Source organism: Mauremys reevesii, linkage group 5, assembly GCF_016161935.1.
Source record: "Mauremys reevesii isolate NIE-2019 linkage group 5, ASM1616193v1, whole genome shotgun sequence".
Classification (NCBI taxonomy): domain Eukaryota; kingdom Metazoa; phylum Chordata; order Testudines; family Geoemydidae; genus Mauremys; species Mauremys reevesii.
Genome location: NC_052627.1, coordinates 19,534,711 through 19,561,788, shown reverse-complemented (window position 1 = coordinate 19,561,788; position 27,078 = coordinate 19,534,711). Strand labels below are relative to the sequence as shown.

Sequence of the window (27,078 nt, the reverse complement as noted above, 5' to 3'; positions counted from 1 at the left end):
ACTGTACTGCTGCTGCTATAAAACTATACTTTTGAGGATGGATGGATTGGGCCCACTGCCTTCTCCTCCCGTCACACACAATCATTCAGTGGGTGTTGGCGGCAATCACAACCCAAAAGAAACGGGTCTTTGAGTCAACTCCCTATTGAGATGCACACCACCCAAAACTCATGTTGACATTATCTATCATTTGAGTGATCTTTGTGACAGAGAGGTGATAGGATGTGGACACAATATCAAAAGATACTAAACCTGGGGAGACAGAAGAGTAGCTGGACGTCTTCTCTTGTATATAAAAATTGTCTAGGGACAAGAAACTTGGAAGTGCTGTACTAATTTGTTACTGAGTCCATTACTGAAGAGCCTCTTGTAACTGATATTTGTTACTTGTTCTGTGTGTGGATATTGAAAACTACCCTTTGAAGGTCAGACCTGGTACAAGAGCAGTAAGGAGAGCTCCTGAGTTTGGGAATGGGTCCCTTCATACTGGTGTAATTAGCCACTAAAACGTAGAGGGTGGAGTGAGGGGGAAGGGAACAAATTCCTTCACTAAGTAGTAGGTGAAGCAATATAAGGGTAGTTCATCCATGTATGTTGTCATAATATGATTGTGACTCACCTGAAGCAAGTAACTTAAGCTGAGGCAAACCTTGCTACTATTGATAACATGCATTGGTGCCTTTTGTGCTCTAGTAGCCAAAATTTAAAGGGGCCTCAACCCAGGCTCTAATTATACTCAGGCAGATTTATTTGAACAAAAATCTGTTTCGTTGAGCATTTTTTGCCTTCACATGCAGGCTGCAGAATCTAAACCAGCAAATAACTTTTTCCCCCAACCGAATAAGTTTTATGAGAGCTTCAACTTCCCCTGGTTGTCCAACTAAAACAAGCAAGTAGGATCTTTGTTTTTAAAGAGGAGCCATCATGATGACAGTCTTCATGTTTTTTAAAAGCTAACAAATTTCCCTTTCTTTTTCCTAGTCTCTGGCTTTCTTCAGCATTGTAAGGTCCAAAGATCCTTCAGCAATGGATCTTGAATCTGTTTGCATTTTTGACTGAATTTTTTTCTTCCAGTTACTGGTTCAGGGAACGTCCACTCCTGCTGAAGAGAGTACCAGCTCTTTTTTTCTGTGCCACTGCTGTTGGTAGAATGGAAAAAACACCTTGCTGCAGAGCTTTGGCATCTGTGGATCTGAAACTTCTTGAAATTAAAGCCTAAGGTTAAATTTCTGGTGCAGTTGGGCTTTAATTTGGGTACATCTGCTGCCAAACTTATTACCTGGCTTTTGGAGCTGAGCAATTTATCTGGCTAATTGTAGAGCACGGGTATTTCTGACAAGACAGGGTAATGGCTTATGCACTGTAGGCTGGTCCGTATAGTCCTAGGTTCTGGAGTCATAGGACTACGTTAGAACGTCAACTTTTTTTTTTATTTAATTTTTTTAAGTGCTTAGCCCTCGTGGTTCAGAAGAAAAGCCTGTAAACATGATATGAGTGTAACCGATGCAGTGATGTCTGCCTGAGTCTGTAGACAATATAAAGATGAGTTTGGGGAGTTGTACACTATCCCATGCAATTCAATGGGGAGTTGACCCAGAGACCCATTTATTTTCGGGTGTGCCTGCCAACGCCACCCCACTGAAGGACTGTGTGTGGCAAGATAAGAAGAATGCAGTGGGCCTGGTCCATCCACATTCAAGCAGATATATCCCAGCTGCTGGGCTAACTATGGGGTCATGCTCCCTTTTTGCCGCCTCTGCCTCTTTTGGAGGGATCGGGGGTGGAGAAAGAGGAGTTGTACTGCAGCCTCTGGTGCTCCCAGGGAGAGAGGTTGTTGCTAGCATTACTGGGTGAATAAGGTGGGCCCATACTACTCTCCCTGAATCTCCTGAGGGGATGAGAGGATCTCCTGCAACCACCCACAAGCAGCCCCTTGTCATGGTGTGTCTTGTGCATTGGATTGCCATAATCCAGCCCTGCGTATTAGTTATAATTGATTTAAGGTAGTGTGCATTTATCTTCCAGCAAAACTGGTTACTTTTCAGCATGGGAGCACCAAATGTCTCAAAATAAACTGATACTTAGACTTTGCTATTACAGAAACAGTTAAAGCCTATTCATAAACAACTAAAGAAATATATCTAATTTTGCTGATTTAGAATTGTATTCTATTTCAGATTCCTCATTTTTATTACAAAGATTTAAATATACACTTACCATAATTTGATCCAGATTAAAGTTACCTCGTGTAACAAAGATTTATAATATAAGTATTAAAATTGATTATTAACAGTCTTTGAAGCCTGGTCTACACTACAGAGTTAGGTCAATGCAAGGCAGTTTATGTCAAGCTAGCTATGGAAGTGTCAATGTCGATGTAGTTACGTCAATGCAGTGTCAGTTTAGACACTGCGCTGCTTATATCAATAGTTACTGGTTTTCGGGAGCTGTCCCAAAATGCCCCACACTGACAGTTCAATCAATATAAGCTTTCCTGGTGAGGATGCACACCGCCAACACAAGGGACAAAGGGTAGACACGTATGCGTGATGTAATTACTGCGATGGCTGTATGCAGACATGAGTTAGATGGACTTAATTTTGTAGTGTAGACATGACCTTAGCTCAGTTCCAATTCTGTTCCGGTCAGAAAAGAAAATGTGTTGTTTGGTTTTATGTTGCCATTTATGTGCATCCCAAAACAGAGATTAGTGGTCTCTTCTTAAGAAAGACAGGGAGGTATTTCCTTTCAGTTTTTGAGAATACAATAGAACCTCAGAGTTACAAACTGACCAGTCAACCACACACCTCATTTGGAACCGGAAGTATACAGTCAGGCAGCAGAGGGCCTCCCCCATGCCCCCCCACCCCAACCCCCCAAAAAGGGGGGCAATTACTATACACTACTGTTAAATGTAAACTACTAAAAAAGGAATTAAAAAAAGATTTGACAAGGTAAGGAAACTGTTTCTGTGCCTGTTTCATTTAAATTAAGATGGTTAAAAGCAGCATTTTTCTTCTGCATCATAAAGTTTCAAAGCTGTATTAAGTCAATATTCAGATATAATCTTCTGAAAGAACAGTGATCATGTTTTGTTCAGAGTTACAAACATTTTAGTGTTACGAACAATCTCCATTCTCAAGGTGCTCATATCTTTGAGGTTCTACTGTATTGGAAGCTCCATAGGGAAGTCTGAACAGTACTTGTCTGTAGCTGGTTAGTTCTTATGAAAGCAAGGGGCTATGTTTACTCACAATTTTAAAATTAAAAATCAGATCATGGAGTAAAGATTAAGAGAGGACAAAATGCTCCATTTCAACTGAAATGGTAGTTAAGATTTGCTATGTTGAGGAAAATCTGAAAGGGGATGTTAGAGATTCAATTGCTCTTCTCTGTTCTGAGAAGCAAGCTCATTTTAATTTTCATTTGTGTTGACATGTATCCAATAATTCATAAAGAGGTAGCTGATATCTTGTTGTTCCCGGCCTTTAAAATGAACTAGACTTGTTCCCAGTTGCTTTATGAAGCTAATGCTGAATTGTCTCTTAGGGTTCACTTCAACTAGACCTTGATTTTGTGTATTTCCCATTTAGAATATTCTCCTGTGACCTTTAAACAATGAATTAGCTCCTCGTATTGCACTGACAGTGTAGGCAAACAGAGAAAACCATTAAACCGTCACTAATAGCTCAGCTTCCTTGGATAGACCTTCCTGTCACATGGCTTGATGTATAAAACCAGCTTCCTAAATAATGTACTCCAAGCTCTCTCCCTCAAACTTTAAAAATACTTCTAAATAAACCACCTATTCTTTGCAGTGTTCCAATTATAATGGCCAGGTAGAATTCTGTCTTGTATTATCTTTGTACACACTGTGTCTTAAAATGGACAACTGGAACCATTTATATCTTTTTTTTCTTAATAAGATCTGGCTTAGGATGCAAAGGTGACCATCCTTACTAATGGGGATATTATAATTTTAGGGTACCAGGAACCTCACCCTGGCTGTAGAGATCTCTGGGTGTGAACAGCAAGCTGACTTTTTGCTTCAAATGAGCTGGGTATTTGGGTGGTGGTCAAAAGGAAGTTGCGGGGGGAAAGATGGAGATGGTTCAGGAACTTGCTAGCTGGCAGGTGGGAAGAAGTATCCAGCAGCAAGGAGAGCTGGCTGTGGGGTGAAGCTAAGGAGCACTGTCAGCTCAGGATTAAACAAAGCCTGTGAATGGCTAGCCAACTACAAAAGCAGTTTCTCTTCCCTTGGTGTTCACACCTCAACTGCTAGATGAGGGCCTCATCCTCCCTGATTGAACTAACCTTGTTATCTCTAGACTGATTCTTGCCTGCATATTTATATCTGCTTCTGGACGTTTCCACTACATTCCTCTGATGAAGTGGGTATTCATCCACGAAAGCTTATGCTCCAATATGTCTGTTAGTCTATAAGGTGCCACAGGACTCTTCGTTGCTTTTTACAGATCCAGACTAACATGGCTACCCCTCTGATATTTGTCCTTGTAGAGAGTGTTTGTGCAAATCCCTTGCTCTGAAGTGAAACTGAGGAGTAGTGTGTGGGTCACACATTGAGTTCCTTTCTCCTCTCTCATGGCAGATATATGGGGAGCTCATTACTGGTGGCAAAAGCATGAGGGAATGAGAACACTGGGCACTTCACTGATGGCCACCTGAACGCCTCAAAAGCATACCGTAAACTTATACCATGACCAACTTGTCTCTATTTGAGTAGGCTATGCTCCTTCCCGAGATGCCAGCTTCTTGGTCCAGCTCTCTGTCAGTCTGTCCTACCATGGGTAGAAGGCTTTTTCCTGTCCTCTTCATGCTGCCATTTTTTGTGTGTGTGTTCCGGGAAGGGGGTTAGGAGTCCCCCTCTCCATTCCCCCATCCCCTAATATTCCTATTAGAATAGAGCGCCTGATATTTCATAGTTTTCTCTTTAGGCAGGCTCTGTTGCTTCCTAGAACTGTCCTGGTGTTGGCCTTTACTGATGATTGTGTGTTTTAGTTATGTTTGGGGTTTCCAGGGATGAAGGGGAAGGAGACTGGTATGTTATTTGCTTTGCACAGTTTATCTGTTGTACAGCACCTTGTACATTGACTACACTATATTAATAATGAAATCTTTGGCCAGGACTGCCATGTTATCTTTTTGAAAAGTGTCTTTAAATTCTGCCTGGACTCTTTCAAAAAACTAGCAGGAGTAGCATCTCCTTTCACATTTCTTCTAAAGGAATGCACAACTAATGCTGCAACATGTCACTAGTGCTGCACTATAGAGTCAGCAATGTGCTGTGAGCCAAGTCTTGGTGTCAGAAGGTCAACTTGGCTCCTCTCACCTCTTGGTCAGAAGGTTAACTCTCAGCAGAAAAGAAAGAGACAATCAAGGGAAAATGATGGTGTTGGTGGTTTTAGTTGTAGTTTAGCAGTTACGATGCTTGTTTCTGTCCTTCCTCTTAATACTAACCAGAGTCCTGTTCCTTTGAGAGGACTAATTAGGCCAGAATTACCCTTATTGATTCAGTACTTGCACATCAAATGTGCACTGCCCTTGTAATATTCTACATGTAATGTATTCATGATTTTTCCTAGTTGTTCAAACCTTGTTTGCCCCATCACCACTGCTATACAAGATTTAAAGGATTTCACCATGCACATTCTATGTGCTGAAAACATTCATAAAAAGCCTCTTTAATTAATGTTTAATTCCTGATAGGTTGCTTTATTATTTCTAGTTCTACTTTTTCATGAGCATTATTTTTCAGTTATATTGTAAATCTCTGTAAAATATCAAAATGTTGTGTGAATTATGGTATAGTTAAATTTTTGTAAATTTGAAGATGTACTGTTTGATTTCTGCCCATCTGTCTTGGTGATAGTAACATGAACTGAGTTCTACTACTGCAGCAATAGAGACACAGTGGTTCAAGTAACCTGGCTATAGAAATCAAGCTAAAGGAAAGAACTTTATCATTCCAATATACACCTGAAAACTGGCATTTAAAGTTGTTTTGCAATGAACTAAATATATTTGTTGCTGTGGTAAACTGGATATCAGTTTTTTTATGGTTGTATTAAACATACATTTTTATATATTCTTTCTGTTAACAGATTGTAGTGTTTGGCAAATATTTACCTGTTTTTTTTTTCAGGCTGTTGTCTTGATGTTTAAAACTTATTTGGGAGTGAATTTTTTCCTTGCTGTTGTCATCTTTTTATTTCCACTAGTGTTCTCTTATTCTCCTTTTCCAACTCTTGAGGCATGTCTCCTTTCCTCTGGTTTGTCTGTAGTCAGTTTTAGACTTTATCTTCACTGACACAAAGATGCTTCCCCCCTCTTCTCCCCCCCCCTTCCAAACAGCAAGATGCAAATGCACAATACTATCTCATCATTGTAAAATCCAGTGGTTGTGGTCCCTTTACTTCTGCCCACCCACATTAACTTTGGGTAATTTCTGGCTTGGCTCCAACCATCATAGATGGAGGCAAGCCCAATTTATGTTCATGCTTTTATGATTGAATAAAAAAAGAGCTGAACAATGTAAAAAGAGTTAAACACCTTCACCCTCCCACCCCTCTTCCTGTTTAAGCACTGGAGTGGGGATACCCGTAGATTTTTTCACTCCATGTTAAGGTCATACTCATGGTTTGAATTTAAGTCAAATTAAGACATCCGTTCTCTAACTAAATAGGTCCTGCTCTGGTAAATGGTTGCCCAAGCTCTCTAAGGTGGTATGGTCATTTTGCTCCAAATGCCTACCAAATTCCCTGCGAGAATCATTTTTTTGACTTGGATTTGACCCAGTGAAAGCAGGATGGAGAAGACCACTTGGAAGACACCTGTCCCTTACAAGATTTCTTCCTTATAATGTTTAAGATTTGATTCAGAATAGAACATCATGGAGGTGCATAACCTGTTTGGTGGCGTCTATGCTGTCCAGACAGGGTGAAAACTAACTAATGTTGAGTTGGAATGTGCTTTATTAAAAACAATTGTAATAGCTAGAAGCCAAATGAAAGTACAGTACTACTTTATGTAAAATGCACCAATTGTAAATCTGATGCTGTCATATCTGAATGATCTTATGGATTCTGTGTTGTAGTAGAGCTAATCAGTGTACTATAGAAACTGTAAATTTGATTCTAGCTATGATGTATTTTCAATTTCCTGTCCTATGCCATGCTATTCAATAACTTCAAATCGTACAGTTTCCAATGCGTTTTGAAACCAGTGCAGGCAGATTCTTTTGATATCTCATCTAAGCATCTGCCTGTATGATACTAGAGAAGTGACTGAGGTCCATAACACTGCAGCAGTACTATTCATGTACAGATAGCTGCACTCTAGCATATACAATATACTGTATTAAAATGTCAGTGTATATTATTTTTTATAAGTCTCAGCATGCTGTCTTATTTGTCACATGTTTAGTGTTTCCACATAAATGTGATTAAACTAAGAGCCATAAATTGGCTCTAGTTGCTTTATGCTTAATGATCCACATCTGGAAATAAGTCAGTGACCAAGCATTTACAGCCACCGAGATTGGGTTTGTTAGTGTGCTATGTTAAGCATTTCAGATGGGACATAAAGGATGTATTCTATTTGACAACACCTCTGACTGGGGGGAGAAAGCATTTAGGTAGCTGTTATAAACTGTCATCTTTGGATTTGTGAGAGTGCTGTCCTTCATTTCAGAAGTAGTGAAATCTGTTCCAGGGATGCAGATGAGAGAGAAGAAATCCGCCCTGTTGGATACCTTTCCTTTAGTATCTAAAGACTTGAGTGCATATGATTAGGCTTCGCAGAATTTAATTTTTGTTATAATTTCAGTTGATAATACCAATATTTATTTTTAAGGATTTTTATTATTTTGATTTACATTTTCACAGTTGCACAAAGTTGCAGGGGGACTCAGATAATTATTTAATAACAGTAGATGTTGAGACTCAAAAAATTAGAAAGATTTAACAGTTAAAATGTAAATTGTCGACCTCCTATGTCAAAATATACAAAGTACATAGCCTTAAATCAACTCTGAGTTCTCAAGCAGCATTTTTCTTTTGCTGAACTATCAGTTTATTTTGAATATTATCGATGGAAATATGTTTTCATGGGTTTGTGTGATACGCTGAAATTGCCGTCTACTGACATTCACTGATTAAAAATTCAATCCTTCCAAGCCCTCGTATTATTGATATTCAAGCTAATGTTACTGCTGTGGACTTGTCATTTTCTGTTTTGCATGTTTCTTATCTCAATCTCACAATTGGGTTTCAATGAATCTATCTCTGAAGGATGAATCTTTCACTTAATTGGCATCTGAGTTATCATTCCCTGAAATGAAAGGTGCAGTTCACACCTCAGAGCTATTGTTTCTGGCACTGCAAACTTTGGTAGACAATGTATTGGTTACGATTGGAATGTTTTCTTTGCAGCCATAAATAATTAGTATTAATAGTTATTAATAACAATAAGAAAAAGATGACGGAGCACTGAGAGAGCCTGCCTCCTCTCTCCTTTGCCACTGGCTAGTTTTTCACATTGCACAGGAAGCCATGCTCCACACTTTGAGAAATGCTACCTTAAATGAATGCTTTTCTGATGACTGTAGCTTCACCCTGAGAATTGATGAGCTCAAAGCTGTCATCCATTCTTACTTTTTAAAAAAAAGAGGTAGTCCCTGGCACTACTCTCAGATTTCTTCCTAAAATAATCTCAGAATTTCATTTGAACCAGGCAGTATTTTATTTTATTTTTATTTTATTTTATGTTGCCACCTCTGATTTCTTTTGGAGAATGAGGGGAGAGATTTCTATAACTGTGATGTGAAATGGGCTCTTGCCAATCACGTTAATACAACAAGAAGGGCTTTGAAAATTCCTTTGTCCTTTTATAACTGGATGATTAGTGTCAAGGAAGAACTATCCGGAGACATTTTCTCTTTGTGTGGATAACTGAACAGTCTGTGACCTGCTAGAAGGACACTGAAATCTTCATGTCGGAAGGTTTCTTTGCTTATTATGTGTCTGCCAGGTGTCTATAACTAATACTTCTAGAGCAGGCACATGGAGTTCAGTGTTTAATATACACTTACATTATGGTTTGAACCAGTGTTGGGCAACCTGCGGCCCATGGGCTGCACGCAGCCCACCACGGGTTTGGACTCAAAAGGTAGGTCAGATGTTTTGTTTGTTTTAAACAGTCCTCTAAGTAGGGCTAGTACTCAGCCTGTTTCTGGAATGGTTACTCTTTGCCCATATAGGAATGAGGCCTGTGTCTCTCCACTTACATAGATGTCGTTCCTGCACTCTGATAAGGTTGACTCAAGTGATGGGATCCTTGGATAGGATTTAACTGTTGGTGTTTTGGGATTTTTTTTTTAAACTCACTTCTCATGCATAAACATAGCTCGTGTAACTTCAGTGTCCTGGATCTCTTTGAGGAACTTGACTACTGAGAAGTAACCTAGACATTCAATTATCTAATTACTGAGTTTCAGAATGGTCAGTAGTTATCTTTGTAACTGAGCAATTTTGAAGGAAGCTCTTTCTTGGCTACTGTAGAAAAGAGAACATCTTTTTGAAAACATGATGACTTTTCCCTAGTGTTGTGTCCTTTCCTCCGCCTCCATTAGTCTGATGATGGAAAAACACTTTCTGGTAGTAAACTATCTTTGGATAACATGGTAGAGGTCTTTCTCTTGGATGTTTTTGTTTTTAAAAAAGAAAACTTGTTTTCTTATCCTAAGGCTCTGGATGATATGAAGAGGGTGAAAGCAGCCCAGTGTAAAAATATAACAGGAAATATTACATGAAGAGGGTGGTGACTATCAGAAATGTTATCCTATAATAATTGTGTACTGTTGAGATCCATTATTGATGATTTTTTTTTATATTAAAGGAACTGCAATGTGGTAATTGGAATCCACTATATTATGTATAGTTCAGGTGGGTTACGGTAGAGAAGCATTGGTACCAATGCGCTATGGTGATGGGAAGACTAGCTGTAATAAACTTATTCAATAATTTGGAGCGTTCTGATTAATTTGATTAGTTTTGAACTTCTTTCCTATTAAGTGCTATTTAAATAAGTTAGTTAATTTTCAGTGATATTTTTTGTAAAGCTAATCTTATTACAAGGGAGACTTCCAGACACATAGAAGTTAATTCTCAGTGGTAGCCAATAGATAAGGAAGGAATATTTAACTGATATATATATATATATATATATATATATATATATTTGCAAATGCAGAGAGCAATAATAATTGAAATGAAGACAGCATTTACTTAGTCCCTGAAAATGGTTAGAGGAAAATAAACTCTGTGTGTGTGGCATATTGTCTTTTTCAGCGGTGTTCCATGTATCTGAACATGGGTTGGTTCTTAGCTCCTACAGGCTTTCAGAATTAAAATCCCTGTTAATGGAAATCATAGAATTTTTGCCCACTTTGTTGTGTTATAGTTCAGACTGAAAAGACTAACGTTTGGCTTTGACTGCTCTTGATTTAAAGCAGTGACTGGGCTGTATACAAGTGAGGCAGCATGCTCCATCCTTCTAGAGGCTGAGAACTTAAAGGAGTGCTGTCAACTTTAAAATCACATGTTCCTTTGAAAATGTTCCTACTGTAAAATGTTCCTATTGTAAAAATCCATAATCTTGCTAAAAATGAAAGCGGTTAAGGGAAAAAAATCAATCTAGTTTAAAAGTTTAGTTGATGATACATACTCTCTTCCAGGCAGGAGTGTGGGAAAAAAAGAGAAGGCCAAGGAGGGATGGACTTGAGTGGATTTCAGTAAGACATTTGTTACAGGTCCACGTGGGAAATTATTAGTTATATTAATCCCCATCTTCTTCAATTTGAGAATTGAAAGGTGGATAAGGAACTGGTTAAAGGGAAGATTACAACAGCTCATACTGAAAGTTGCACTGACAGGCTGGAGGGAGGTTACTAGTGGAGATCCTCAGGGATCGGTCTTGGGACCAATCTTGTTCGACATTTTTGTTAGTGACTGGCAAAGAAAGTAGAAGTGTGCAAATAAAATTTGCAGATGACACAAAGTTGGGAGGTATTGCCAATACGGAGGAGGACCGGAATATACATGAAAATCTGGGCAGTCTTGAAACCTGGAGCAATAGAAATGGAATGAAATATAATAGTGCTAATTGTAAGGTTAGATAACAAGCATTGTTGGTATAAGCTGGGGACTTATCAGTTGGAAATGACAGAGGAGGAGAATGACCTGTGTTTATTGGTTGATCGTAGGATGACTGTGAGGCTGTGATGCAGCCATGAAAAAGGCTAATTCAGTCCTAGGATGCATCAGGCAAGGTATATGTAGTAGAGACAGGAAAGTGTTGGTATTGTTATAGAAGGGACTGTTGAGACCTCATCTGGAATACTGTGTGCAGTTCTGGTCTTCTGTGTTGAAGAAAGATGAATTCAACCTGGAACAGGTGCAGAGAAGGGCTATTAGGATGATCAGAGAAATGGAAAACCTACCGTATTAGAAGAGATTCAAAGAGCTTGCCTTGTTTAGCCTAACCAAAAGAACACTGAGAGGCGATATGATTGCTTTCTCTATCAATACATCAGAGGGATAAATACCAGGGAGGGAGAGGAATTCATTAAGTTAAGCGCTAATGTGGACAAGAGAACAAATGGATATAAACTGGCCATCAACAAGTTCAGGCTTGAAATTAGATGAAGATTTCTACTAGGGCTGTTGATTGATCGCAGGTAACACATGCAATTAACTCAAAAAAAAAATTAATCGTGATTAATCACAGTTTTAATCACACTGTTAAACAATAGAATACCAATTGAAATTTATTAAATATTTAGGCTGTTTTTCTAACTTTTTATATTCTGTGTTGTAATTGAAATCAAAGTGTGTGTTTTTTATTGCAAATATTTGTAATAAAAAATGTGATAATAGAAATCGTATTTTTCAGTTCACTTCATACCAGTACTGTAGTATAATCTTTGTCATGAAAGTTCAATTTACAAAACAATGTAAAACTTCAGAGTCTGTAATTCCACTCAGTCTTACTTCTTATTGAGCCAATCGTTAAGACACACAAGTTTGTTTACATTTATGGGAGATAATGCTGCCCACTTCTTATTTACACTGTCACCAGAAAGTGAGAACAGGCATTTGCATGGCACTTTTGTAGCCAGCATTGCAAAGTATTTACGTGCCAGATATGCTAAACATTCGTAGGCCCCTTCATGCTTCGGCCACCATTCCAGAGGACATGCTTCTATGCTGGTGACACTCGTTAAATTTAATTAATGCATTTTTTTATGAGTGAACTCCTTGGGGGAGAATTGTATGTCTCCTGTTCTGTTTTACCTGCATTCTGCCATATATTTCATGTTGTAGCAGTCTCGGATGATGACCCAGCGCATGTTGTTCGTTTTAAGAACACTTTTACAGCAGATTTGACAAAACGCAAAGAAGGTACCAATGTGAGATTTCTAAAAATAGCTACAGCACTCAACCCAAGGTTTAAGAATCTGAAGGACTTTCCAAAATCTGAGAAGGCCGAGATGTGGCGCATGCTTTCAGAAGTCTTAAAAAGCAACATTCCGATGTGCAAACTGCAGAGCTCAAACCACCAAAAAAGATAATCAACCTGCTGCTGGTGGCATCTGACTCAGATGATGAAAATGAATGTGCGTCAGTCCGCTCTGGTTTGGATCGTTATCGAGCAGAACCCATAGTCAGCATGGACACTTGTCCTCTGGACTGGTGGTTGAAGCATGAAGAAATCTTTAGCGCATCTGGCACGTAAAAATTTTGCGATGCCAGCTACAACAGTGCCATGTGAATGCCTGTTCTCACTTTCAGATGATGTAAACAAGAAGCGGGCAGCATTATCTCTTGCAAATTGTAACCAAACTTGTTTGTCTGAGCAATTGGCAGAAGTAGAACTGAGAGGACTTGTAGGCTCTAAAGTTTTACATAGTCTTATTTTTATTTTTTAATGCCGTTTTTTTGGTACATAATTCTACATTTGTAAGTTCAACTTTCATGATAAAGAGTGCACTACAGTACTTGTATTAGGTGAATTGAAAAATACTATTTTGTTTTTTACAGTGCAAATATTTGTAATAAAAAATAAAGTGAGCACTGTATACTTGGTATTTTGTGTTGTAATTGAAATCAATATATTTGGAAATGTGGAAAACATCCAAAAATATTTAAAGAAACGGTATTCTATTATTTAGCAGTGTGATTAATCGTGATTAAAAAAATTAATTGCTTGACAGCCCTAGTTTCTATCCATCAGAGGAGTGAAATTTTGGAATGGCCTTCAAATTGGAGTAATGGCAAAAAAGCCTAACTGGCTTCAAGACTGACCTTGATAAGTTTTTGGAGGGGAGAGTATGGTGAAACCGCCTACAAAGGTGTGTAGCCGATCTGTGACTGCTAGCAGCAAATATCTCCAATGGCCAGTGACTGGACACTAGATGGGGAGCATTGAGTTACTATAGAGAATTCTTTCCCACGTGTCTGGCTGGTGAGTCTTGCCTGCATTTTCAGGGTCTAATTAATTGCCATATTTGGGGTCAGAAAGGAATTTTCCCTCAGGTCAGATTGGCAAAGATGCTGGGGTTTCTCACCTTCCTCTGTAGCATGGGGCACAGATCACTTGTAGGTTTAAACTAATGTAAATGGTTGATTTTCTGTAATTTGAAGTCCTTAAATCATGTGTTGGGGACTTCAGTAACTCAGCAAGAGGTTAGGGGTCTATTACAGGAGTGGGTGGGTGAGGTTCTGTGGCCTGCGATGTGCAGGTCAGACTAGATGATCATTATGGTCCATTCTGACCTTAAAGTCTATGAATGTGTTAGTTACTGCCAGCCCCCCACTCCCCTCCCCCCGGGCCAGTTCTCCTAAACAGCAGTGGGGAGCAGGAAACTCTTACACATTTTTCTAAACAAGAATTTAGAACAGTCAGGATATACTATTTAAAGTTTGTTCTATTAGGTTTTTTTAAAGAAAGCTTTAGTTTTTTCAGACTGACTAATGTCCCTCTATAGAGAAAGGAAAACATTGCTGTTCAGGTGATCGAGACTGACATGTTTCTAATTTAAATGGCCTAACTAAACAAAAGACCTTCATGACAAATATGAATTACAATAGAAAAATCTGTTAACAGGTTTCAAAGTATAAAGCATATAGCTATAAATTATCTTTGTAACGTTTTTCTGCAACTGAATATAAAATGCCCATAGCTCAAGAAGATGAATTTACTGCTTTTCTGTATTATTCTGATTTCATAATCCTCTCTGTTTGTGTAAAATGCAGTTAGCAAATGTAATTATTCTGGCACCTTGCATTTCATATAGATTATAGTGTTGCACTTGTTTATTCACGGCCACCCAAACGATTTCTGTGTCTGTTATGAAGAATTTTTTCTCCCTTTATAAACAGACAAACACCAACTCTCCAATGTCAATTTACTACATTTACAGTTGACATGGCAATAATATCTGTCTTATTGGCATTCATAGAATCTGTAAGGTTGTACTTTTATTAAACCAAAACCATGGTGTGTGTGTGTGTGTGTGTGTGTGTGTGTGTATACACACAAACATTATATATATATATATATATATATATATATATATATATATATAAATATATATATATATATATATATATATAAATATAAAAGCTAAGGCTTGCATACCTTGAGATCTGATGAACATAACCCTGACCAAGGAGCTTTGTTACTGTTTTGTGTAGAGACAGAAGTTTTATATTACAAACATGTAGTGTGTCTGTTTTAAACAAAGACCATTAAATATTTAAAACTGGTCCAATATAAATGTTGCTGGTCAATTTCATTTTTAAAACTTATCTAGCATTTTGGGAAGAATTAAGTGGTGGCAAGAATTTATTTGATTTCTTGTGACATGACTTGAGTGTGCTTACTATCTCAGATACTGCTCTCACTAGGAGCATGATGATGTACCATGTGATCAGTTCTTATGCAATATTTCCCTGCAATACTATCAGTGCGGTATGAAAATAACTGGTCTTGATTGTAGTTCATTCCATTTTCATGCTGATAGTGATGCTGCAGGGCTTTATTACTTGTAAAGCCACAGACAAGATTAGATAGTAAATTCTTCAGTTGCTGGTGCCTTCAGTTAAGAAATAAAAGAAAATCTCCCGGGGGGGGGAGAGGGGCAGGGGAAGGGGGAAAGTTGACTAGGGAAGTGGTTTGTGATTATGGGGTGGAGGGAGCGGTTTATAGCAGACTAGCAAAGTTTATTACATAAAATTGGTTAGCATGTAATGCATTGCTGGCGTGTTGTCCCCCAAGTGACTGACTAAAATCCTTCATCAGTCGCAGTGCAGCTGGCAACGGCGAACTGTGGCCAATGGGAGCTGAGGGGGCAGTGCTGACAGAGGGGCAGCACGTGGAGCCAAGTGCCCCCTGCCAGCACCCTGCACCCCGTCCTGGAGGCCAACACTTTGCCTCAGTCCAGAGCCCCATCCTGCACCCAAACTCCCTCCCAGGGCTTGCACTCTTGGGGTGAAGATCCTCCATCTAGCACCCCTGTGGTCCAACTGCCTAGCCATTGGTCCTAGTGCTGACTCCTCAGACTCTCCCATAACTTAAATATATCCTCTCTGTCAAACTCCAGCTGAATGGGTACTTGTGCTCTGGGCTTACAGTTTACCCCTTTCAGGGGCATGTTTGGTGTAACACATAACACACACACAGACTTCTAAAACACTATTGCTCTTTACTTAGTAGCATGAGAAATACACCCCTCTCTAGACAAAAATGATAAACCCTACATGCATTTCTCTGCCTTAGTTTCCTCTGCCCCACTTTGGCACATTCTTTGGATTGGGATCAAAGTTCTCTAAGGGTGTCCTGGATCCTTCTTCTGTAGTATATGGCTTGTCTTCTGAATCATGAAGCCCCTCTCTCCCCATCCTCTTGCTTTGACCTCGCTTGATCCCACAGCTAAACTCTCTTGCTATGAAAACATGCCTGTCTCTTTCCTTTTCCTGTCCATGGCTTCCTGTCCCTCCTAAAACCAACATGACACCTTTTAAAACCCTGGGTTTGTCACCTCGGTCTCTTTGGTATGTGTTGGAAATCTCCATTTATTCCACTTCACCATCTCCTGTTTAGACACTTGGTCAAACTGACTTCCCAACTGAGGCACCAGCCTTAGCAAATCGATTGTTTGGTGGAGAGCATGGTCATCAAGTTTAATGACTCTCCATGTCCCTAGTCTGCTGGATACATGCTAGAAGCCTTGTCCGCAAATGGTGGATTCTGCATTCACACAGAGGCATTCAGAAAATGCATCATTTCATCATCATATTGTAAACATCACAGGAGACTCGAGAGTGTATCTTTCCTCCTTAACCTGCCTCCCCTCTTCAGGAGGTATGGGGAAGGAGAGGTGAAAGCTTGCTTGCTTCCTTCAGCTAAGGAGTGGGGAAGGTGAAATTACTGGAATTAGGCAAGGAAAAGTGGGGAACTTAAACTTCCAGTGCTGTCTGTATTGGACCTTTTCATTAGCACTGACATTATGTCTTGAAAAAATAACAATTGACTTTATTAGCGCAAAGAAAAGGTAGGAATCACATGCTTCTTTTAGTGGACACTATGTCAAAGGAAGGCTGTCTTTAGCTGAAACTAGTGCTTTTGTGTTTCTTCTCAGAGCTTGTGTACTCTTACTCAGTGAAGGGGAAAAAGTAATTCAAACGGTTGGGGTTTGTCCTCTGTTTACATGGTGTTTGAATGCAAAAAAATCAAGTTCTCTTTTGCCCAACCCTGTGCTGACCAGAATTTGGCTCCTTTTCTGCCAGGAAACAGCAATACAATTTGAGACAAAATACTTTTAAATAAAAATGTACTAACTCAGATTCTTGTATTGCTTTTACTAATTCTCCATTTTCTCCTTTCATTTCCCATATTCATGTTATTTTTAATCTCCATATTACCTTTTTTCCTCCTTTTTGTCCTCATTTTCTCAGCTCTTCCTCTGTAATTGCTTTCCCTAGTCTCTGTCCATCACTCTCTTTTCATGTCCTCATTCTGTATGTTAAGCTGCCTGTGCTTTGGGGCAGATCTTGCTTCAGAGCATGAGTTCTTCTAACCAGCAGCGATTGCTCAGGAGTGTGTTCCAAAAGCATAGGGGCTGTTTAAGTGTTGATTTGTGGGACTTCATTACATTCTCAGTGAAGCATCTGCCTTTTAAATCCCTGGGCCAAAACTGCTGTGACAGTAGCACAAATCTAGAAAGAGAAGAGAGGCAACCTAAGAAGAAAAGAGAATAGTGCTATGTCTTGTTGGGGAAATATGCCAGAATACCATATTGATTAATACCAGCTTTGTTTGAGCTCTGCTTTTTAAACAGATTTGTGTTTTGACTGAGCTTCACGTTAAAATCCACATACTATATGAATGAATATAGTATGAATGAACCTCTGCTTAATAAAATTGTAGACAAGATAATTGCATGTACATATCACTACCGATATGATTTGATGTATATGTATGTGAGTGTGTAAATATAGACATAGAATATAGTGTGATGCAGTTTTTGGTTTTAACTTTGCTTTTTTTTCCAGCTTTGTAGCTGCAATGTCAGAGGTGCTTGTATTATGTGGTAGCTAATACTGTTCAATTGAGAGTAGCCTAGTAGTCTGATATGCAATGAAAAGGTCTGTTGAATGTGTAATCCACTGTTTGGCGCTCTTGTCTTTTCAAATCTTTTTCAAAAGTGATTCACTCTTTTTTTTATTAGGTTCTCAATCAAACTTGCTATTTCAGGAGTGAGTCTGTCATCACTATGGTATACTCTTGGAGACCTTGGGTCTCAGGTTTGGAGTCCCTGTTTTGGAAAACAATCTGTTCAGTTTCCATGTAATTGTTCTCGGTAATAGCTTTTGAACTCTTTGGGCATAGTGTAAAATAGATCAGTGCTTTTACAAGTGATATAGGGTTTTTCTGTTTGAGTAACTAAGTGGCAATATCAAGAATTATTAGCAGTAAGTCTGAGAGGGGTTTCTTAATGGACAAGCTACAGTACAGTGCAAAAGATGGGCATTTCTCCACTCCTTTATTGGAGTTGTTCTTGCCACAAACTACAGATGTCTGAAGATCCCCCTTCTTCCAACTCCCTTGAGTTTATGAAAGTGTTGTGGCTGTTAATTTCTGAAGAAGCAGCAGCATGTAGCTGGGATTCTTATTGGTAGATAACTTTTATTCACTATAGAAGTTGTAGCTGAATAATGTAAGATACTTCCTCGCTCGTCACTTGGGACTTGCACTGCAGTACTTTGTCTGCTTCTTTTTCCTTGGATCAAAAAGAGAGTTACAAAATTCTCAGTACTTTGCATAACACTGATGATCAGCATGGATAGACCACAAAGCCATGCCAGAGGACGGATAGGGGAAGAGAGTCGTTGTTATATTTTGCTAATTTTTTTTACATAAGTGGAAAAATGACTGGTTTTGGGCCTGCTCTGTAATTTATGAATACTGTACGTTGACCTAGTTATTGGGATGGTTACTGTTCAATGTATTCGTCTGGTTTAATTGAGGGCTCTACAGAAAAACAAGTAGGGTAGAAAAAAGAGGCGCAAGATAAGATGCTTTTATACAAACACTAGAAGGTTAAGACCCAATGTCCAACTGTTAACTTTGAAGATTTTACTTTCTCCCTAGCCAATATGCAAAACTAGTTTTGTCCAAAAGGCTAAAGCCTGAGAATGTAGACAAATAAAGGGTCTCTGGGAGTTTAAAAAGAGTCAGTCTCTCTCTCTCTCTCTCTTATCTCCCCCTCCCCCCAAGAGAGGTTGAGGGCTTACTCGCGGGGGAGCCTGATTAATACGTTGGCCCCTTGAAGGGTGTCTGGAAAAAGTTAGGTTTGCCAACACTAGCATCAGGCCATGGGGAGCATTTAGTTATGATAGATGTGTGTTAGACCAGTGGTCCTCAACCTATTTATCATTGTGGTTGAGAACCACAGTGTCTCCCACCACAACTCCCCCACAAACCCCTATGATCAGAGCCCTTTGCCCAGAGACCCCTTCACAGAATGGGGCCAGGAGTGGAGAGGTGGGCAGGGGGAAAGGGACCCCAGCCTTGGACCCCGCTGGGACCCAAATCCCAACCATGCAGGGCCAGGGGACAGCCAGGACCCTGACTCAGGACCACGCCCGGACCCTGAGCCGGGAGTCCGCTGCCCAGGGCTAGCAGCAGCCTGCCACCCAGAGCCCACGGCCTTTAGCGCACGGTTGAGCTGGGCCGCAGCTGTGTGCTAATTGAGCCATGGGTTGAGAAGTGCTGGTGTAGACGATTTGTTTAAAATTATTTTGTTTTCATGCTTTGTTCCTGCTGTTAAAATAAAGAATACTTTGATTTTAAGAATGCTGCCTGTCTATTGTATTTGACTGGTCAGAGACTCTGGGAGGGAAGAACTACAGGTGCTAGAACTCAGTTGGAACTGCTGGGTAAGCACCCTTGATAAACAAGGTACTGTAGGGCATAGTCTAAGAGTGGGGAAGAACTGTGGAATTCCATTCCAAGAGAGGCATGAGAACTGACAACTGAGGGGGTGCCCTCAGAGACCTCAAAGTGGCAGTTAGTTCTGTAACTGTGACAATGATGCTTTATTACTGTATTTAATCTTTTAATACAGAACTGGATTGCAGATATTACACAGAAACCTTTTGTTCTCAGCACTGTAATATTTCAATTACAGTAATGGAAAATAAGTTTTGGTGCATCTAGATGTAAAAGGCTTCAGGTGACTGAGCAAAAAGGGATCTAGAGACAGGTGGAAGACTGAAGGCTGCTGAACAGAATGGGAGGTAAGAGGGAGAATCCACACACTTCAAGCTTCCTTTTTTGGTAAAAGGAGTAGGGAAGTCAGTGAATGTGCCCCATGAGCTCTGGATGGGGTTAAGACGTTACCCAGTGCAGGGATCATAAATGGCAATAAAAACAACATCCTAAGAGATCAATCGGCCAGTAGCCTGTGGCATCCCAATATAGGTCAGCTTTCAGTTCCTGTTAGGAAATTGTAACTTGGTAATTAAATTCAAATAAATAAAAATTAGTTCAGGATTGCAGTTGGAATTAATGGCTAGCTAGCATAGTGATATATTGAGTATATCATTATATAAGAACATAGCAGCTATAGCTACATTTAGCAAAGTATTATGTGGAAACTAACTAGAATGGACAAAGCTTTTGCTTATTTTGTAGTAACTCGCATTAAATGTAAATTAAAAATAAACAAACAAAAAAAACCCTTAAATTCAAATACAGTAGTTAAAATCCTTCCATAGTTCTGCAGGAGTGGTGCTCCAGTGCTTGAAAAACTAGAATATCAGTCAAACCTCCAGGGAATTATCTGACCCTTAGATAACAAAGATTCTGTTAATCAAGGTTTGACTATTCCCTATGGCCTGGTACTTATCCATACGGACTGCTAAAGGATGAACATAGCATTAGTTTTCTGAAATAAGCAAAAGTCTTTCTTTTTCTTATTTCTTATTTTGTTTTTGATTTAATTCAAGTAATATATTCTACATTTTCAGAGTCTTCATATTCATAACAGTAAAAAAAAAAGTAAAGTCTGTTTTTTAAACTTTTTAAATAAGAATTAGTGGGGTGCATATTGTGGACCTAGTATTTGAACAAGGGCATCTTAATTATCTATCAAAACTTGGCCTTTTGGTCTCAATCGTTATATAAAATTTACATGCCTAATTTGATTGTCTGTATTTGGAGAATAGATGCTCACGTTAAGAAATTGGGTTCCCCTTGTTTATATTATCCAATGTATTTTTGATCTGCTGAAAAAACACCTTGTAAAATTTAAATCTGATTCTTTCATTTAAAAAAATTGGATAGTGTGGTGTGTGTCTGCACATTTATTAGGTTGGTGCTGCCAGTCAGTGTTTCCTTGCAATGATGTCTTCTTAGAGATGACCTAAATTCGGATCAGAGACTGGTTTACAAAAAACATTTTGACGTGATTGTGTACATTGTCAGGTATTGGTCCATTCCAACTACACCTCTACCACGATATAACGTGACCCGATATAACACGGGGTCTCATACAGTGCGGTAAAGTAGCGCTCCGGCAGATCAGCACGTCAGCTCCCAGCTTCGGTGCTCCGCTTCCCTCTGCCAGTGAGTGCGGGGAGGCTGGGGAAAGGACATCCTCCGTGCTCATTTATGGCAGGAAGCAGAGTGGCGGGAAGCAGAGCACCATGGCTGGGAGCTGCTGGACTGGAGCAGGCTGGGGCCGGGCTGCTCCGCTTCTGCCGGTGAGTGCAGGATCTTTCCCCAACCTCCCCGCCCGTCCAGTGACATGGAGTGGAGTGGGCTGGGGCCGTGGCGCTCCGCTTCCTGCTGCAGGTGAGTACAGGGGGGTGTCCTATCCCCAACCTCCCCACACTCACTGGCAGTGGCTAAAGTAGAGCAGCCCAGCCCCAGCCCACTCCACTCCGCCTGCTTCCTGACACTGGTGAGTAAGGGAGGCATCTTTTCCCCAACCTCCCCGCACTCAGTGGTGGCAGGAAGTGGAGCGCCGCAGCTGGGAGCTGGGCTGGGAGTGGAGCGGGCTGGGGCTGGGCTGCTCCACTTCCCACAGCTGCCAGTGAGTGCCTGTCAGGGGGTGGGGGTGTGTGGATAGGGGTTGGGGCAGTCAGGGGACAGGGAGCAGGGGGGTTGGGTAGGTGATGGGGTCCTGGGGGTGGTTAGGAACGGGGGTCTCTGGAGGGAGCAGTCAGGGGACAAGGAACAGGGGGGCCAAAGCAAGTTCGATATAACGCGGTCTCACCTATAGCCCAGTAAGATTTTTTTGGCTATGGAGGACCACATTATAGCGGGGTAGAGGTGTACAAGTGCTTCTTGCCTAATAGAAACAGAGGACCTTTCATGGATGGCTCTAGAGTATTATATTACAGATAATGATTTTTGCACCTCAGGGATCAAATGCAATACATACAAAATATTCTTCAGAAAACTTATAAAGAGTTTGACATTTGTACATTTTGGAAGACTTTATTTTTAGATATTTAATACCATGCTGGGGTTGTCAAGAAATCTTATTTTACAAATCTTGTTCTTATATGCAAATTTAATTTGGGAAGTAATTAATGCTCAGGATAGTGCTGAGTAAATAGTTGGGTTCCCTTGATCCTTTTTCGTGATGATTTCTTTTGACTGTGTTAATTGCGGAGACTGCACTAGTCTTGTTGGTTGTTTGGTTTCCTCCTAGATTGGATAAAGGTCAGGCTGATTCTTTTTAGGTTGATCAGAGGCCTGTGATAACATTTTCCACAGTATCTTGTCTCACCTGCAAACCTAGACTGGGGTAGATGAAATCACTCTTCTTTAGTCCATTCTTTTGCCTTAGAAAGATCCCAGTAGTTGATATTGAACAGTTGTTTTTCTGTCCCAAAGTCTAATGCGGGATTCCAAGAGTTGCGTGTTTGTCACTCTGTCCCCCCGAGAAGTTTCTTCTGTGTTGCATCTAAGAGATTTATAATTTATGGGTGCTTTTGGCTCCCAGGTTCTCTGATGGCAAGAAGCAATTTTTTTTTTCAATTACATCTAATAAGGTGATTTGTGTTTCTGGGCCTTTCAGTGGTCATCCATACCTTTTGTGAACAGCTTGAATGGGACTACCCCTTGGTGACAACTTGAGGACTGGTTCTAAGTTTGGCTGCTTTCCTTCTTGAGCGTTTTAGCTTTGTGGAATCTGCTGCACCAGTTCTCTGAAGACTGGCTTATTTGCTTTGGATGCATATCAAGGTGAGTTGACTTGGCCTTCTTATAGTTTGAGGCCTGCACAGGCATAAGTTGTCCTGCTTTATGGCTATGCCTGTCACTTATTCCTAGATTTATATTGCTGGAGGTTTTAAGCAAGGTATTGTTTGCAAAGGGTTTTCTGCTCTGGAATATGATTTCATTCATAGTGCGCTAGTACCAGAGAACTCTCTCTCTCTCATGGGGGACCAGTATAAGGTTCCTCTGTTTCCCCTGGTTTTTACTAATGTGGTACATGTGTGGTGGTGGTGGTGAATAGTATTTTTAGCTTTTTGTGTGATGCGGTTTTTCTAATGTTGCCCACATTCAAAATATATAGTACTCCAACCCCGGGGCTTTGTAGGCTTGTTGCTTTTTTAAAGTGTTTTACTTATGAAGGAGAATGCAGAATTATTGAGTAAAACAAAGGCATATTCTGAAGTCAACCTGGATTGAGTATTGTGTGAGTCTGTCATTTTAAAAATATGTATTTAAATTTCTATGTAGTTGCAAAAGTAGCCAAAGTCTATAACCCTCTCTGACATTCTATACTTCGGGGGAGCATCTTGTAACCCCCATTTTCCTCATTTTTATATAACTGTGATATTGCATATAAAGCATGCCTTGTAAGGTATCAGGGGAAAGGTTATGATCTGCTGAAAGTAATTTCTCTATCCATATATGTATATCATTAATTCATACGAAGTTATGAGAATTATGTTGTATGGATGTCACTAAAACATGCTGTAAGTTGGGGAATCAGCCAGATATTAGCTTTCCAGAGGCAACAGCAAGGAAAGTAGGCAACACCCAGGAGGGATGTCAAACAACCCATCAACAGCCATTGTCCAGCAAGAGGGGCACACCAGGGGAATTGCTCAGCCTTGCCTGGAAACTCAGCAATGCCCCCCAGACATGCCTGGACATGCTGTGTTCTACAAGCACATGGACTGGGGGTATAAAACTGAACACAGGGGGCCCAGGCTTCACCTTTCTGCTGCCCCCACCTATGCTGCAAGCAACAAGGACACTCTGAAGACTTCAACTGAGGGGACTGGCCCAGATTTCAAGGGTGAAATCTGTGTACTATGAACTGCATTATCCAGTGGGGTGAGAAAAACTACCTAGTCTAGTTGTTGCCCAGTCTAATAGGGTTGAGAGTTTAGACTGTGCGCTTATATTTTATTTCTTTTGGTAAATAACTCTGACTTTTTGCCTAACACTTATAGTCACTTAAAATCTATCTTCTGTAGTGAATAAATTTTGTTTTACTGTTTGTCTTTACCAGTAAGTTTGTATGAAGTATGTGGCAAATCTGCTCAGGTTTTGTAAAGGCTGGCGAATATCCACTTTCCATTGATGAAGTGGTGAACCAAATTAATAAATTTGAGCAGTGCAAGATGGTATAATCTGAGGTACAGTGCTGGGAGCTGGGGGGATCTGGCTCTGGTGCATTTCTCTGTGTGATTCATAAGTGGCTCTGGAGCATTCATGCAATCTAGCAGGGTGTGGGGTCGCCACATGCGGTTGTGCTGAGTGATAACAGTGCCAGGAGGGGTTTGCTGTTTGTCACTAGAAAGGCATTGTGATAGGCAGCCCAGGCTGGAGAGAGTTTGGGGGCATAGCGGTCCCACAGTCCCAGGTTGCACCCCGGGGATCCTGTTACACCCTCCCTACTCAGATATTTTTTTCTTGCCACCATCTAAACTAGGTCTGCTAGCTCAAGAAATGGAACTGTATCCCTTAGAACAGTTCCTTGTTCAGCTTTCTTCAGTCTAGGGACCACTTCAAATAGGTCCAGGTGCATTAGTGCTGCATAGCACTGGGAGGTGAAGTTGTTCTCACTTGGAAGTCTTTGAATGACAGGTACGCTAATAGAAGGACTTATAAGAGAAACCACCTCTTCATCTTCCAATCTGGTAGCAGCACTGGAAAAGTGGCTGGGCTGCTGTGAAATGTGATCCCTCATTGAAGGAAGTTGAAATACAAGCTTCACTTCAAAGTAATTTGTTCAGTTTCTTGACCCTAGAGCTCAAGTTAGTGGAGGTTGCGGGTGGGAAGAGAAAGTTACAGGAGGCCATGTTAAACTGCCTCTTCCCTATCCTGTACCCTATGACTCTCTGGTGGTTCCTTCCGGTAACTTTTGATGTTCTGCTTTCTATTACAAAAGATACACTTTTAATCTCAGTTTAGGTTTTACAATAAATATTGCCAAAAGTATACAGGAAAGGTGTTACCCATACTTTATCATCCTGCTTCTATCAAATTCTGTTAATTGTGAAACAATACTTTTACATGTATTCCATTACATTGTTTTTGATAACATGAAATTTCAAATTATGCAGCACAGTCCAATATCAAGTCATGCTAGGGAATCCAGTAGTAGGCTGTAGTGGTTGAAGACACAAACCTTTGGCCATGTTCCTTGCAATGCACCTGAGGTGTACATCGTTTAGTGGCTTATTGCTATAATGGGCCAAGTAGAAGTTCGGTTCATAACGTTACACAAACTGAGCTTCCTTTGTGATCCAGATACAAGCAGGATTTTCTCTCCACCTGGCATTGGTTATGTTCTGGCATGTTAGTTGTTTTTTCGTTCCCAGTGATGAAGTAATATTTACAGTCCAGAAGCCTCATTCAATTCTAACTGTGATTTGTGCTCTATTTTTAATTGTAGTACAGAGGGCTGCAAAGTAGTTGGCAGCTTCTCCTATGTGTAGTTCTGCTCTGTAACTTACTGACAGAATACTGAGGAGGAGAGTAAGCGAGCGATCTACAAACTATCTGCCAAAAGCTCTTTAGGGCAGTGAGGGTCTCTCTATTACATACTTGTGCAGTCTTTAGTACAACAGAACTCCGATGCCTAATTGGGAGTGTTAATGTAATGTAAGTAATAATGGCAACACTGACTTAATCAAAAATAATCCTTCTTCAGAAAAAACACATGGAAAAGTAGTTTAAAACTACTTTGTATTAGAAGAGTGAGAAATGTAGATAAGCAGCATTAGCATGCTTAGCATTTTCTCTTACTCTTGCTTGCTTTAATTTTGTTTCTCATTTCACTAGTCCTGAATACTGTATTTAAATAGACAGACCAATACCATATAGTACTATTTTTTGTTTTTCTAAGAAACAGTGACAATTCTACTTGCAACATGCTACTTTGGGTTTGTTGTAGAATATACTGAGTGTTTCTCTGTCCTGAGGGATGTAAACAATATTTTTGGTGTTCTGACGCTTTTTAAATAAAGTGCTTAAGCCCAAGAGGGTAAATCAGGAAAAAATAATTTAAAAATAAATCAGGTTAAATCTCTGAAGAGTAACCCTAAAGGAAGTTACATACATTGGCCTCATATTCTATACCCTGTATATATTTTAACATACAGAATAATTTAAGCGGTGGAAATTAGCAGTGGAAAATACAGTGGTGGCAAATAGCAATTATACATTAATTAGTCCTCTGTAAGAAGATAGCACGCTATTTTTGAAAATTGGCTGGTGGGAGAAAGAGAATGAGCAAGTTTTAAAGGGTATATCAGAACAGAAACAGGTCTTGAGGCTGAATAATTTTATATGGATAAACAGTTGCCAATATATATTAGGCTATGCCCATCACTATGGTAGGTATGGCTCATCTCCTGAGGCTTAATATTGAATTTGCTTTCTGTTTTTGGTTTAAAGGCAGAGCTTTAACACTTTTTCTGGTTTTAAAAAAAAATGTAATTTCTTATTTTTAAATATGACAATGCAGTCTCTTAGAACCAGTTTTGCAAGTTTGTCTTTTTTTTTTTTGTTTTTTAAATAAATTGTGCTTTTATTTTTCTGGTGGGAAAATACTACTGTTGGGTAACTAATAAATGAACTCTGCAAGGAACTACCATAGATCAAGGCTGTTCTGCTAAAGAAGAAAAAGAAAGTTGAAGCGGGGTGGAAACTGCAGTGATTTGTTAGTTAGACTTTTAACAGATAAGTTCACTGTGTTAAACTGATATTTTCCTTTGAAAAGATAAAGCTGAAAAATCTTTGTGGCACAAGAGGAGCAAGTTACTGCAATAGGGAGCCTTACTGGAGAGAGTTACTTAGTTCTGTGAGCAATCAATTTTTTTTCTGTTGTGGTTAATGAGATTTCGCTTAATGTTTTCTAATCAAAGAATAATGTGAATTTATAAAAATTCATCAATGAAAACAAAATGACTGAGGTGGAGACCAAAAATGAATTTTTAATGGCATTATCAGATAGTGTTA

The 27,078-nt window shown here is 39.8% G+C and overlaps 1 protein-coding gene across 9 annotated transcripts in view; it reads left to right on the top strand.

Moving 5' to 3' along the window:
• Positions 1 to 27,078, top strand: part of WDFY3 (WD repeat and FYVE domain containing 3) — a 319,930-nt gene that overhangs the window by 30,539 nt on the left and 262,313 nt on the right. The window contains exon 1 of one of the 9 annotated variants that reach the window (XM_039539784.1): positions 22,673 to 22,839. The exons of the other annotated variants lie outside the window; for them this stretch is intronic. The gene's annotated coding sequence lies outside the window, so the exon portion shown is untranslated. Of the gene's footprint in view, positions 1 to 22,672; positions 22,840 to 27,078 lie in introns of those variants that run through there. 9 annotated transcript variants of the gene reach the window in all.